Here is a 12,606-nt window from a genome sequence, read left to right as displayed (position 1 = left end):
TCAAAGGCCTTCCAAACACTGGAAATCCTCCTTGCTGCATGTGTCCACATGCTGCTTTCTAGACTTTAGGCATCCTGGTCCACACACTTCATGGTCTACCTTAGTTGCTCTTGGGATTAGAAGTATAGCTGATCTTTAATTGAAAGCTTATGGGTGTGGTCACAACTTGCATTTAAGGTATAACACCATTTGACAGCATGGTTGCCGGTGTATCAACACAAGATATCTTGCAGATCAGCCTTACAACCATGGAATAAATCCTCAAACATGATTCTGCTAAAGGTCTAAGAACATGGTAGGGGCTTTGCTGAGGCTGTCCAGCAGCCGAAAAGGTTTGACTATTGACTTGGCACATGCCTCTGCCCCATGCCCCTGTTCTAGGGGGTATACAGTGACAAGTGAAAGCTGATAACAAATAGTTGGCATGTGTCCTGGAGAGTTCAGCAGCAGTGAGGGAGGAGATAGAATGCTAGGTTGAAGCAAAGCTCTGTTCAAGAACGGAGTCCTGAGAAAGGCATCGGGAGGGAGAAGTTATCCAATGAAAGACTGGAGCCCTGCTCAGATAGATAGATTTTTAAAGGAGGGGGGGATTCATTCCTTGTATATTGTGAAACATTTTTGCATATCTGAATAGGGCTTGGGCATAAAGGCCATCTTGTACACAATTAGGAGGAAAATGGGTTTACCACACTGTACCTTTGGCAGTATACACCTTCATGACTAGTATACCTGTATACTAGCTATTTGTATCGCTACTTTAGTTGTATACCTTTAAAGAGGAAAGGGGCCCTATAGAGTACATGATCAAAGCATGAATAGAGGAGAAAATGTGTGTGCGTCAGAGAGGGTTGGTCAACACAGTTCACATTCCCCCTTCCCTTCCTTTGTCATGCAGTAATATCTTCGCGTTGCTCTTGAACCCAAGCAAAGTTCTAAATGTGCAACAGGATGACATGCATACACTCAGTGAAGAAGCCCAGATCTTGATCTGTAAACTGCATAAGAACATCCCTGCTGGATCAGACACAAGGCCCATCTAGTCCAGCATCCAGTTTCACACAGTGGCCCACCAGATGCCCCTGGGGAGCCCACATGAAGAGGTATGTGCATGCCCTCTCTCCTGCTGTTGCTCTCCTGCAACTGGTATTGAGCTGCAATACCAGTTGCATTGGGAATGGCAATACCAGTTGCAATAAACTACACTGGGCTGTTAACTTTACCTTGTCTCTTACCTTGGGCTTGAGTTCTATTGTTGACTAGGCAACCTTTCCCTGAATTGGTTCAACTGGGGCTTCAGTTTTATTCAAGACTGAACAATACTCTGGTGGTGGAGTGAGTGTGAGTGTGAGCATGAGCGTGAGAGAACTAGTAAGTCTTGTCTTGACTGAGTTCATACTTGTCATACTTCCATCTTATTAATTTATTATTAATGCATGTGAGAAGTATTCATATCCCCACCATTCCTGTCGGGCTGGTTTGGTGTGAAGAGACGCTACGTACTTCAGGGTATCCTTGTGGCCAGCGCCCCTATGCTTCATGGGGCTGCTGCTACATAAGGATTTCTTGGTGGTCTTCAGATGGGCTTTGGCAAGAGATCTGACACTAATCTTCGTTTGCATGTCTAGAGTGCTTTCATAAAAATAGTTGAACATGTTTGGCCATATTCTCAGTGTGGCACAAGGTTTTCTCCCTTGAAGTAGGAGGTTACGGCTTACAATGGGTAATCTTCCGCTCCTTGCTCCAGAAGACAGGAAGTCTCAGGTGATTTGGATAGTAGATGATCCGTCCCCTTCTCCCAGCATGCCAAGGTATACTTCCCCAGTTCCTTGCTGTCTTCGCTCCTGAACAGACACACCTGGGCAGGCTCCTGCCCGGGCCTTCCTTCTACCAACCTTTTTCGGTGAGCTTTTCCTTCTTTTAAATGGATCTTTCTCAGGCAGGGGATACCCTACAGGGTTCCCTCTCAGAGAGCATGGGGTGGGGCGGGAGGGGGGAGGATTACAGGGCGGTAAATAAAAAAGCCCATAAGAGGGCCCGCCACTCTTCGTCCCCTGAACCACATGTATCTTTCTTGCTCTATGCTTTCTGAGGAAAAACCTAAGCTAAACTAGTTAACAAGAGCATGAGCTGTAACCTGCAAAGTTGCTGGCTTAAATAAGTAGATTTAGACAGACTACTATCCTCTTGGCTTCCATTTGTAATTTGTGCTGGTGTAATATTGGCAGATGACACATCTATTCCTGAAGTACCCACAAAGTAGTTTGCATGGGCTTAATATTTTGAACTTTTCTCCAAGGACACATTTGTATTGGATAACTGATTTCTTTTACGTCTGTGAGGAAGAGATGGAGAAAAGCACAGCTTGAAATCAGATGTGGAAGAAAAACAAGTTCTCTACCAAGCCATTCACTGCTTAGATAACTTGGCTCATAATGGAATAGCATTGTCTTGTTCTTGAGCTTGGAGTAAGCAAATATTGGTTAATATTTTTTTTTTTCTGGCTGAGAGACATTGTGTATTCATAGCTGTATTGGCAAGTATGATTGCTAGGCACTGGGGGAGTGGGGAAGGTGTGGGGAATTATACCCTGACTTCTGAGTCCTGGACTATGTAAGCATCTTGTATGTCCTGTGTTGGGAACTCATATTCAGTGATGTGGGTTTTCTAGAAAATTGTGTATTGTAAAATTTCCCCCATGCAGTTTTCCCCCCATTTACATTTCCTCACCTACAATGCTAGTCTGGATGTGTCCAATAAATGTTTAGAAATAGAAAAACTTGCACCCCACATCCCTAAGCCTATTATAGAGCAAACTGAGACACTGGAATTTGCAAGAGCAACCAAGGGGGCTAGCAAATATTTTATTTACCATATGTATGTGTGTTTCCCTTTAGGAGAAGTCCTCTGGGGGTGGATAAATAAGTCAGTAAAATAAAACAGCAGCCACAGATCACCAACTAGAATTGACTGTGAAAGCTTTTGTGAAATAACAATAGGGGTGTGTATGTGTTGAATATAGGGACATGGGAAGCTGCGATATACTGAGTCAGACCATAGGTCCATCTAGCTCAGTTTTGCCTACACAGACTGGCAGTGGCTTCTCCAAGGTTGCAGGCAGGAATCTCTCTCTGCCCTATCTTGGAGATGCTGCCAGGGAGGGAACTTGGAACCTAGATGCTCTTCCCATAGAGGCTCCATCTCTGGAGGGGAATATCTTATAGTGCTCACACTTCTAGTCTTCCATTCAAATGCAAACCAGGGTGGACCCTGCTTAGCTAAGGGGACAAGTCATGCTTGCTACCACAAGACCAGGAGTTCCAAAGATTAAGCACCACCACTGAGAGCCCTGTCTTTAGTAGCTGTCAAGCAAACTTGCATCATGTGAGCCAGAGGTCAGGGCCTAGGTAAGTTTGTGAAAGGCCCTTTAAAGTTTAGGGCCTACAGTTTATTACTAGCAGCACTCTTTAAAATTTTGTTCCAGGAAACAAACTGGCAGCCAGTGCCGTTGATACAAAATTGGGGCCAAATGATTGTGATCCATCCCCAGTACTTGTGTAACAGCATCTTCCACCAGTTGAAGTTTCCAGACTGTCTTTAAAAGCAACCCAAGTGGAGTTGGTTACACTAACCCAGTATGGATGTGATCAGTTTGTGTGACTTGAGGGCAAGCGGTTGATGAACCAGACAAAGCCGGTAAAATGCACCCTTGGCAACTGATGTCACCTAGCCTCTGATGATGTCACTGGACCAAGTGCTCCCAGACTGCAGGCCCTTGCAAAAACAAGTTGTGTGCCATTGCCCAGTTGCATGGAATTTCCAGGTAACTGCACCTTCATCTTGCCTGGATTAAGTTTCAGCTTGTTTGCCTTCATACAGAGCGGAACTGTCTCCAGACACCAGTTCAAGGCTTCTATTTCTTTCCCAGGATCAGTTTATGAAAATGAAAGAATGCTAGGTAGTGTTGACATACTGGGGACACTTCAGCCTAAACCTTCAGATGACCTCCTGCAACCATTTAATGTGAAAAAACGCATGAGAGACAAGATGGAACTTTGAGATATCTCATAAGTGAAAGACACCACCTTCTGGGTGCAGCCTTCCAAGTAGGACCAGAGCCCCTGTAATACTGTTCCTCCAAGTCCTAAGTGATCCTGAAGGGTACTGAAAACCAATGAGTGGCTTAAGAGAATGCACAGGTCCTTATCCTGGTTGATTTTCAGTGGAGGTCATTCATCATGGCAACCAAGACATACCTGAACCAGGTTGGAAAAATATCCAAATAGGTTTTATCCAGGACCACTTGGAGTTGTGATGCCATATATAGATCTAGGCTATTGGATGGAGCATTCATCCTGGCTTTAGGACAGAAAGCATTTGAGAGTTGCACTTGCTCGGTTTGTGTATGAAAATGTTCTTGTCTGGTACTTGCACAGCTTCCAGTGCAAGCTTTTTTAGCATTGTCATTTCCATGAGAATAAGAGCTCTAGCTCACTTGTGCTTCCAGTTCTCCCACAATCAAGTTGCCGGAGCACTCCTAAAAAGCCTGTTGGTAAAGGGGAGTTCTTGAATGGATTCAAATCGCCATTTAATGTCCACTACCAATTCTTCTTAGTGTCATGAGCATTCACAACTAAGTTCTAGTAAAGGGTTTAGAGACGCTTAGCAGCAGCATGAAATATAACATGGTGTTCATAATGGGAGTATGGACTTTTAGACCTTTACCCCAGTTTTGGCACCATTTGGGAAGGGTGTTGAGAGAAGACTCTCTGATATTGTCATCCTAATCTTTTTGTGCTCATGCACTGTTCCAGACTGTTTGAAGGAAGCTTTTGGGGGGCATTGTCTTCTTGCAAACTTAACTGATCAAAACTTTCTCACCTACACTGGCCCTCCTGGGAACAATACCAACACATCCTTAGCAAAAGATTCAACAAAGGACCTACTCATTTCCCTAGAGCTGTGTGTGTTCGCAGTGGATCTGGACTGTTCTTTTGGGAGTGATTGCAGAATCATTATAATTTCATGCTGTGTATCAGCTGGCCTGGGAAATAGATTGGACACAGCCCCAGCAAGGCAAATGTTTGTACCTGTGGGTAGGAGAGGTCATTGCTGCCTTAGCTGTATGTTATATGTGCTGCCATTTTTAGGAACATAGGAAACTGTCATATACTGAGTCAGACCATTGGTCTATCTAGCTCAGTATTGTCTTCACAGACTGGCAGCGGCTTCTCCAAGGTTGCAGGCGGGAATCTCTCTCAGCCCTATCTTGGAGAAGCCAGGGAGGGAACTTGAAACCTTCTGCTCTTCCCAGAGCGGCTTCATCCCCTGAGGGGAATAGCTTGCAGTGCTCACACATCAAGTCTCCCATTCATATGCAACAAGGGCAGACCCTGCTTAGCTTTGGGGACAAGTCATGCTTGCTACCACAAGACCAGCTCTCCTCTCCTTTTCTTTAACATTTGCTTACACTCTTATTTGGAGACTAAACAGTAGTAGCTCTTACTTGTTTACTGATCTTCAACAACAAAAACTTCTTAAACTGCTTTACAGAGGAAGCAACAGCCACTAGGAGGGATGCTATGTAGGGATGAATTGCAACAGTTAACTGTTGCCATCACCACCCTGCTAAATGCAAGAAACCAACCACTGGCACAGAAAGGTGCCTCTCTGCCCAGTTAGTGGGGGAAAGAAGTAAATAAGTAGTAGCCTAGGTTAAGGTTTGCAGGGCTTCAACACTTGCAACCTGGAACTTTGCTTGTTACTCAGAAGTTGTAGAGTCAGGCTTTCTGATAGTTGGGAGGACTCTGAACAATGCTCTGAAGAGGCTATATAAATCTGCACTGGTGGAATTAAGAAATGGTCTTTGAAAGCTAAATCGGTGACGTGCAGAAGCTTCGGATGTATCAGACCTCTAGCTCTTCGCACTGTGGTGAGACAAACCCTGAGAACTTGTAGCTGCATACGTATGGTTTATATCAATTTATTGCAGGAAACACTTATTTTCTGACTTCGTTAGGCATTCAGCTGTTTGGAGCTTGTATGGTCTAGCAGTTAAATCCTTACCCAGTGACTGCACACACTGTGAGGAGCATCGGTCTGCCACCTTAAACTGAGGTCTTGAGTTTCAGGGTGCTGCCATTTTTATACCTTTGGCCAATCCCAATCCGATAACCTTGGGCGTCTTTACATTCCCTTACACACCCCTAGAGAAATTCTGGCATTTTGTTGGTCTCAGGAGTCCAGTCTAGTATTCTCAAAGTGCAAGTTAGAACATGAGTTAAAACTATGCATGTCTGTGACCATAATAAAGATTGATTGATTGAGTTAAAGTGCTTTCAAACTTGGGCATGACAGCCTTGCAAATGTCTTTTGCAATTCTTGAGGGGGAGAGATGGTGGGGGGTGGGCAGGGAGAAAGTTTGTGTGTGAGGATGGCTGTAGTCAAAACCATATGATGTGGTGATCACTAGCTTAGCCACTACCACTCCCACCCTCTCTTTTTAAAAGAAAACTAAGACTGCAACCCTATGAATACTTGCTTGGGGATAAGCAAATAACCCCTGCTAACTTGGCAAGAGGCACCTTTAAACGTGGTGATTTTCTTTATTTAGCAGGGGGAGAGTAACTGGCCCTCTCCACCCCCAGCACAGTACCTCCAGTGACTGTTGCTGGTATCTCTCTTACATTTCTTTTTAGATTGTGAGCCCTTTGGGGACAGGGTTCCGTCTTATTTGTTTGTTATTTCTCTGTGTAAACCGCCCCGAGCCATTTTTGGAAGGGTGATATAGAAATCAAATAATAAATAATAATAAGCTCTATTGAGCACTTACTGCTTCTGAGAAAACATAGGATTGCACTGCAAGTTTTTCAGTGGCTGTTTACCAGGATAGTTAAATGAACTTTGCAAAGGAATTTTTGGACATTGAGCATCACGTATTGGGAATAAACAAAAACAGCCATCACCTTAATTTCCCTGCTTTTGAGAGATCCAGCTGACTGCTGCTAGTATTGGGATGCTAGAATAGAGGGGCATTGAAAGAGTTGGAACATCCCTCTTCTCCCCCACCCCCACCCCACCTTTCAATATCAGCAGAGCTTGAGCTTCCTGGATGGCCTTGCCAAAAGCAACACCCCCCAACACACACACCTGCTTTGGTAACCCATTGATGGTAAGGAGGCAACCTTACTGGCTTTAAGGGTTAGCGAAATGATATATGAAGCTCTTTGAGCACTTAAGAGGAAGTGTTATAAATAGGTATGGATAATGTCATGAGGGTATTGCCAGGAGCCTGATGAGTTTGTGTGTGGGAGAATGGGTTCAGTGTGTTTGGGAGATGGGCAGAATTGTTTCAGTGTATCCCTGAGGAGGACAGATCAAATGCTCTAAGGGACACTGCTGGATAACTAAGGAAAGAACTGTGAGTTAAGGAGGATAAGTCACTAGCTGGCCCCTGGAGTAGTGCTGCCTTGCCTTGTGGTTGCCAACTCCATGGAGGGCGCGCTTTTGCTTAGCTTGAGCAACGCTTCTAACTTGCTTAATTGATGCACAATTCTGGTTTTTCTTAGTGTAGAGTAAGCCCTGCCCTAGACACCAGGTGTTACGCTTGCTGATACCACGCATGGATGCCGACACATGTAGGAAAGGTAGCTTGTCTTGCTAGTGCACTGCACCCACACCAATTCACTGAGCTCTAGTACTGAAAGACACTTTAAGATGGAGCCCTGAAGAGCCTGATGGGTTGCAGTCTTAGAATGGCATTTGTGGTAGGATTGCCCTTGACTTTTTTTAATGGAGGCGGTGGTCCAGGAAGAGGGCTTGTTTGGTATGCTGAAATGTCTCCCTTAGAGCAGTAGATAATCCAGCTAAGAGCATAGGCTTGTACATAGGCTTGTATTTAAGGCTTGGCTGGCAGGGTGGTGAGGCCACTTGACATCTTGAAGGGGCTGCAGCATCTGGGCCCCTCTAGACATGGTCATGAGAACTCGAGGGGATGTATAGAAAAGGACATTGAATCAAAGCTACCTATGTCAATAAATGGAAAAGGTCTGTATAGTCCACAATTAAATTTTAGCCCATTGAATAATGGGCGCTAGGAAGGGAAGGGCAAATCAGCAGCCGGGCAGACTCTGGGGGCGCCGCTGCCGGTCCGGTGCGGGCCGCCCCCGCCTCACATTCCCGGCCGGTCTCCCCGGCCGAGCAAGGGCCCCAAGGACTCCCAGCCGCCCGGCTTCGGCGGCGCGGCCAGGCTGCGGCGGTGGCTCCGCTGCCACCTCGGCCGGCTTCCCCCGCCGCCTCCTCCCCCTGCCTGGCTTCGGCGGCGCGGCCAGGCCATGGCTCCGCTGCTGCCTTGGCCGCGCCGCATCCTCTGGCTGAGGCGGCGGCTTTGCCGCTGCCTCGGCCAGTGTCCCCCCGCCGCTGCTTACCCGGCTTCTTCAGGGCGGCCGCTTCTGGCCGCCCAAGATGGCTGCCGGGTCCTGTTGTTCGTGCCTCCCTTGCTCTGTTCTGGGCATGCACTTTGCGCATGCCCAGAACAGGTGAGGCACGAACGCACGCTTGGTGTCCGTCCACGGACAGACACCAAGCGTTTTATTAGAGAGGATTGCTGGATGGACCACTCCTTTCTCCACTTGGGTCATTGTGGGGAAGGGGCAGCTTGCTCTGCCAAGAGTCCATGATCTCTCTCCCTGGTGCCTCTGCACTACAGCCTCTTCTGCTGAGCTTGGGTGCTGCTCTTTAATCTGTGGCTTGGAAAATAAATCCAGAACCCAGACTTGCACACACATAGTCACATGTTTGCCGCCTCTGTAGCCTCAGATGTCTCTTTAGGGCTTGGGGAGAGTTGCAGTAGTTATCAGAGGGACAGGTAGTATCCCCAACATATGGTATCCTTGGCATGCAGTACCAATTCTTAGGATGGACTTGGAGCTGGTGGGCTGCAAACAAGATAATCTATAGCAACTCTAGAAAAGAAATAAACAGGGAATGTGCATGGCCGCCTCTTAGGTTTTGGTTGCATCCTTGTTGCAGAGCTGCTCTGCTTTTAGCAGAGGAAGATTACAGGGTGGAGGCCATCAGATGGCAAAACAGAAGACGGTCTAAGGCAAACTAACAATCTCTTCTGGGTCAAAGTCCTCCTGGTGCCAAGGTGTCTGCGCTGAAGTGAAAAAGTTAAAAATGCTTATTTGGCAATTGAACATGGGGCTAAAAATATGACAGTGTGATGTGTTGGCCTGTTGTCCAAAGTGTTGTGAAACATGTTCCTATTTCTCAAACAAGTTCGCATCTAATTCTGAAGCATAGTTCATGCATATTCATAGAGGAAGCTATAATGTTAAGGGGAGGTTAATCTCTTGGTGACTTTACGATCTTGGTTCCTTATTAGTTTTCTCATGCTCCAGCAAACCAAACTTCAGCAGCCAAAAACCTTCTTCTGGAAATATTATTGTAACTTTAGTTGCTACCAGAAATTGGCTAATTTTTTTTGTGGGTGCCCTTTTGTCCAGTGCCTGTGATTGCATTACTAAGTAATGAAATGTCATGTCAGGATTTGGATCTTTTGATCTTAAACACTACTGGAAAATTCTCTGCCTAAGAGTGACTCTCTAGGGGCAGCCTCAAAAGATGGAAAGGAACTCTTTAAATGTTGGGACTTTAGAGGCATTAGACTGACTTGGTAGCATACAGCGGACCTTTCCTTAGCTGCCACTAAAAGACTGTCTTCCTCCCGGAGTTGCTGCTTTAATTTTTAAGGAGAGGCTTCTGCATGGGAGTGAGAAGGTACAAGCTTGGGTGGGATGGACAGAGCTGTTGGATCACTGCAAAATGGCTCTGTATATTCCAGATGCTGGTTGTGCGACTCTGTTGTATTTAACCCCCCTTCTGAATTCTCTTCAGAGGCTCCCCCCTTCCAGATTGTTTTGCCTGTGGCCTTGTGTCACCAGCACCGTGGGAAAGTGGGCTGAGGCACTATCTGTCATGGAGGCCAGGCTAGTCCAAGCATGTCATCCTTGCCTTGATTTTGCTGGATTTTTGAAAATTGCTTTTGCTGGCATGCGTGGACAAGGCTTTTCAGAGGTGGGATGTGTATGCTGAAGGGAACCGCACCTCCTGTTTCTACATTGCATCAACCAGAGTTCCAAGATGTTAATTCAGCTTGGCCTACTGATTTGTTAACTTCTGGGGTGTGGAGGACATCCAGGGGATGGTGTGGAATAATATTGCCTATTTTGTCACCCCCGCTGCTCCCACAGACACAGTTTCTGTCTTGCCTTGTTGGCCACCTTTTGAGACTTTGGTTGGAGCCAAAATCTCTACAATGATTCTGAATTAACATGCCAGAAGCAAACCTGACAATGATATAATTAGCAGCACTCAGTAATGGTCGCTGATCACTTACAGTTTTAGCACTGTGCATACATAGTGTTGCTCAGCTGAAGAGTATATGTAGACTCTTCCTTCTGTGGAAACTCTCCTTTCAGTGCAACCGTACTGTTTAGTGGGAAGGAGTTTATGGTTTTTTAGGCTCCCCCTTCCTATAAGCCACTTAATTTGGTTTTGTATGTTACTGCTTAAATGTGCATGCTAGTTTCCATGTAAGCCATTTTGAGTCCTTTTGGGGCAAGAGGGTGGGGTACAGCTATTTTAAAATGAATACATGTTATCCAAATTCTTCCTTCCTTGCCTCCTTGTTGCTTCCCTAAATTCACACTTGTAATTATGTTTAATCCCATTCCTGCTGTCTCTGCAGCCTTTTCCTTCCTGCTTCCTTGCTGTTGGTGGCGGGGCTGCTTCTCCCATGACTTTCTGCACTTAGACCAGGCTGTGCCTTAACCAATCAATTCAGACCGGCCTTCCTTCACAGGTGTGTATGGTATGAAAATTGATCTGATGTTTTCTGTTGGTTTGGGTGGTGGGTTCTGTTCCCTTTTGGTGAACCGTTTTAAATGCTGGGAATTCCTCCTTGGTAAGGGGAGCAGAAGTCCTAGGTTGGGTAAAAACAGGGGTATTCTTTCTCTCCCTCTCCCCACATCCATAACTTTATTAATTTATTTATTTATCAGATTTGTACACCGCCCCAAACTTCCATCTTTGGTGGTTAACAATAACATAAAAACAAGTTAAAAACATACACAAAAACTTAAAACAATTTAAAATCAAACACAGATTATGTATGTGTGTTAGACAGAAATCACCTTTACAAATTCATGAAAGTGGATACATTCAGTGCCTGCTCTTAAGCGTCTTGGCATCAACACTAGGTTTAGAGCTATATGGAAAATAGCTTGCTCTCTTGCCTGTCTTGTTGGCCTTGTTTTGAGAATTGATAAGCACATTAAGATTGCATCTCTATATCTCTGGCTCTGAGCTGGAGCATAAAAAGAAAGCACTGAAGGCAGTAAGGAAGAACTGGTCTGAAGAGCATAAAATGGCCCCAGAGCATGATTGAAGGGCACAGTGCCGCTTGCTTGCTGAAGCTAAGCAGGTCTTGGTGTAGTCAGTGCCTGGATGGGCAACCCAGGTATGCCACCTTTAGGGATGGGGCTGTAGCTCAATGTTTGAGCATCTGCTTTGCGTGCAGAAGGTCCCAGGTTCAATCCCTGGCATCTCTAGGTAGGGTTAGCAAAGGCTTCTGCTCCAAGCTTTGGGGAACTGCTCTTCAGTGTTGACAATACTGAGCTAGATGGACCAAGGGTCTGTCTTGGTATAAGGCAGGTAGGGGTGTGTATGTGTGAGTGAGAGAGTCCTCTTGACTCCTGTACATGACATTTCTCAAAGTTCTGCCACTTTCAATAGTTGCTTATCAAAAGCAGTATATAAAGCTGTGTGCGCTTTGTGGCAAGGAAATGCACGTTGTCCTTGGAATCTCTTAGGCCTAGCCAGTTAAGTTTGTCCAGGTCCATTATTGCTGCTGTAGTGGTTGCTCCTATATGGGAATTCCTTCAGTGTAGGGGGAAATTTGCAAACCATGACACGTGGCAAACACTCTGTGCATTGTACACAGTGTGGAAATGGCAGCTTTTTGCCACATGTACATGTGTTTGAAATAAGACACTTAACATAAAAGCCTTTCTATAGAGCGGCATCCTCCCTCCCTCCCTCCCTTAGTAACCCGACCAGAAGCAGTTGAGCCAAGCCACGTGGGAATTGGGAAAGGCCACAGTTGTATTGGGGGGGGGGGGGGGTCAGGGAAGAAGTTTGTCCTAAGGCCACTTGTTAATCTCTGGCTGGTAATCAGAATTACCCATCGAAAGAGGTAATGACCTTGGTGCCAGAGACTGAATCTGGCTTGCACTTGGAAAGGCCTGCAGGAAAGAAGCTGATTGGAGTAGGCATCAAAGCTCTATTAGTATGCCCACTTTATTGCTGAAGGCACACCCCTTTGTGTGTGCCTTTCACATGCTGTGTTTGGGCCAGTTAAAATGTTGCAATTGTTGCCTTGGGGAAGCTGGTAGAAGGACATTTTTTAAAATAATCTTAACTCTTCCTGCTTTGCTGGTTTGAGGATGGGGTGGGATGGGGTGGGGGTTACTTGGCCTCAAGTATGGTTTTTCCTTTTAATCTCTTTCCTGACGTAAGATCTCTCTTCTTACTTTCTTCCCAACTGTA

General features: G+C 45.8%; 1 protein-coding gene across 10 annotated transcripts in view; it reads left to right on the top strand.

Moving 5' to 3' along the window:
* CTNND1 (catenin delta 1) overlaps window positions 1–12,606 on the top strand; it is a 66,763-nt gene that overhangs the window by 16,950 nt on the left and 37,207 nt on the right. For 4 of the 10 annotated variants that reach the window (XM_053277907.1, XM_053277899.1, XM_053277871.1 and 1 more), the window contains exon 2: window positions 10,748–10,861. The exons of the other annotated variants lie outside the window; for them this stretch is intronic. The gene's annotated coding sequence lies outside the window, so the exon portion shown is untranslated. The remainder of the gene's footprint in view (window positions 1–10,747; window positions 10,862–12,606) is intronic. 10 annotated transcript variants of the gene reach the window in all.

The sequence above is a fragment of the Hemicordylus capensis genome, chromosome 1 (genome assembly GCF_027244095.1).
Source record: "Hemicordylus capensis ecotype Gifberg chromosome 1, rHemCap1.1.pri, whole genome shotgun sequence".
Taxonomy (NCBI): domain Eukaryota; kingdom Metazoa; phylum Chordata; class Lepidosauria; order Squamata; family Cordylidae; genus Hemicordylus; species Hemicordylus capensis.
Note: the sequence above shows the minus strand (reverse complement) of the source record. Positions and strands in the feature narration are given on the sequence as shown.